Raw genomic sequence first — 2,573 nt, forward strand, 5'->3', positions numbered from 1 at the left:
GGGGGGGGGGGGGGGGAGAGATCGGCGTCATGTCAGGCAGCTGAAGACACCCACCCCAAGTCAAAGCAAACATTTCCCTTCCACCTTTTGCAGGAGGTCAGATGCAAAAAAAAGAAAAAAGAATTTAAAACCACCGCGAGTCGTTCTGTTTCACCGGGGGGGGGGGGGCTACCCTTAAAGGGGACGGGTTAACGCCCCCTTCTTCTTTTCCTCTCCCCGAAAAGCTTCTTGCCCGGTAAGCAGATTGCAGATCCAGAGTTAAACGCTTTGATCTCTACGGGGCTTGCTCCCGAAGAATGAAGCGTGCATAGGATGGCTGCAATGGCCCGCTCCTAGTCTTTTTTTTACTCGCGAGTAAGCCGTACTGAGCTCTATGGGGCTTACTCCCGAGTAACAAGCGGGCATAGGATTGCAGCCCGGTGGTGTGCCTAGAAGCGTGTCCCAGAGGATTTACTCCCAGGTAAGCGTGGCCAGGATCGCAACCTCGCTGTGGCCCTCTGCCTTCCCCCCCCCCACCTGGCCAGATTGCACCTGCCTACACACCCCCTGGCCTGGAACCTCCCCACCAAATGTAAAAAAATTCCAGTCTCAGAGGGGGTGTCAAAATCCCACTGGAGCTCTATCGCAGCAGATGGGTGCAGCCTACCCAAAGAGGAGGGGGGGGGTATGTTGGTCCTGGTGCCAAGTCCCGGAGGAGGGTTCCTGGAGCTGATTAAGACTTACCGCACTCTGTTCGTCACATAGAGGAAGGCTGAGCTGTTTTTATCTGATGATGTAAAGAAACACACAGCAGACTAGTTTGGCCTGAGTTTGTCAGGGCTCAGGAGCTAAGCAAGGTTGGTCATGGCCAGTACTTGGATGGCTGACCACCAAGGAAGACTGGGGTTGCTACGCAGAGGCAGGCAATGGCTTATCTGGTACCGGTAGATGGTTGTGGCGTGACAGTATGTCTTATTCTTTTAAAGAAACACATAGGTAAGATGTTCTGGATTGTGGTGGGTGTATGTTCTTCCATGTAAGGTCACACTAATGGACCATATACTGTTAAGGGTTGCCAACCTCCAGGTGGGGCCAGGAAAGGCCCTGGAATTACAACTGATTTCCAGACTACAGAGATCAGGTCCCCTGGAGGAAATGGCTGCTTTTGAGGGTGGATTCTATGATATGGTACCCCACCAAGGTCCCTCCCTTTCCCAGGATCCACCACCAGATCTCCAGGAACCTCCCAACCTGGAGCTGGCAACCATAGTAAATGTGCTTGATCTGGATCCTAACTGTGTGCTCAGTACAACCTTCCCCCACTTTCCCCAATCTGCTACACGCTTCTCCTTTAAAAGCTAGTTTTCGGCAGGCGGGTTTTAGTATGGGGAGTATTCAAACATGGAAATCCCCCCCAGTGGTATTGTTCTTCCGCGACTCTACTACCTGCATTTTTAAATGGTTGGATCTGCCATGAGGTGGTGTTCCCATTATGGGGGGAAAGGCCAGGGAATCTAGAAGTCCACTAGTTTGACACCTCAGCTGTCTGAAAGTAGCACAGGAGGGTCTCCACACAAGGTAGCGAGCCAGGGGCCCTATCTAATTTGAGTACTGTCCTGTGATCCAATGTGATGTAGTGGTGGACTCCGTCTGGATCCCTCGCAGTACCGTCCCAAAGCAGGTCTACTCAGACTCCTATTGAAGCCTACTTAATGGGGCTTTCTCCCAGGAAAGTGTTTTTAGGATTGCACTGTCAGCTGTGAGGCTCACTTACTATAATCCTAAACACTTACTATAATTCTAAGCCCATCGACATCAGTGGATGTAGGGGTGTAACTCTGTATAAGATTGCACAGTGGGTGACTTTGGGGCTGGCACTCCCTCTTGTCTCTCCCTGTCTTAATTCACAGGGTTGTGGTGGAGTTTCAGCAGAGAAATGGAGGACCAGGACGTTGGAGCTCAAGGAAGGGCAGGTTAAAAAAATGTAATAGGCAGATATTCCATTTTTTGTCCCTGAATGTTCAGCTTGCAGTTCCATTTGCTCAACAGGAAGTCAACCATCTCCTGCCACTGAACTCATGCAAGGTTGCCTTATCAGAGCCTCAGTCCATCTAGTTCAGTATCTGGCTATGGTCACATGGATCTCTTGCCGCGCGAGTTTTCCCGCAGTAATTACATCTGGGACATCCATGTCGCTTTGATGGTGTTCAGACGGTCCCTCTGCATCCCGCTTTACTTGCGCGAGTAATTGTTCACACAGCCGCGCCGTCCCCGCGATCGCGGGGTAAAAAAAAAAACCTGCGCATGCGCTTGTCTATCAATAAACAATGTGGTTAAACAAGCGCTTGGTCGCTCGGGCGCTGGGGCGTACATACACACAAACAACTCAAAAAAACAAAATAAAAGTGAGCGCCCGTTTGAGCATGCGCATGACTTTAACCGGAAACAAAGAAAAAAGGGGGGGGGGGAAGCGCTATCACGGCGGATCGATGTCCAGATACCAAAGAAGCGAATATAAAGCACAAGATAGAGGGAAAACACCAGTTCCAACAGGGGTCAAAAAAACGCGGATAAAAGAGCAAAAACCGCGGGAC

Source organism: Gekko japonicus, unplaced genomic scaffold (assembly GCF_001447785.1).
Source record: "Gekko japonicus isolate JY-2015 unplaced genomic scaffold, Gekko_japonicus_V1.1 scaffold248, whole genome shotgun sequence".
NCBI classification, from domain to species: Eukaryota; Metazoa; Chordata; class Lepidosauria; order Squamata; family Gekkonidae; genus Gekko; species Gekko japonicus.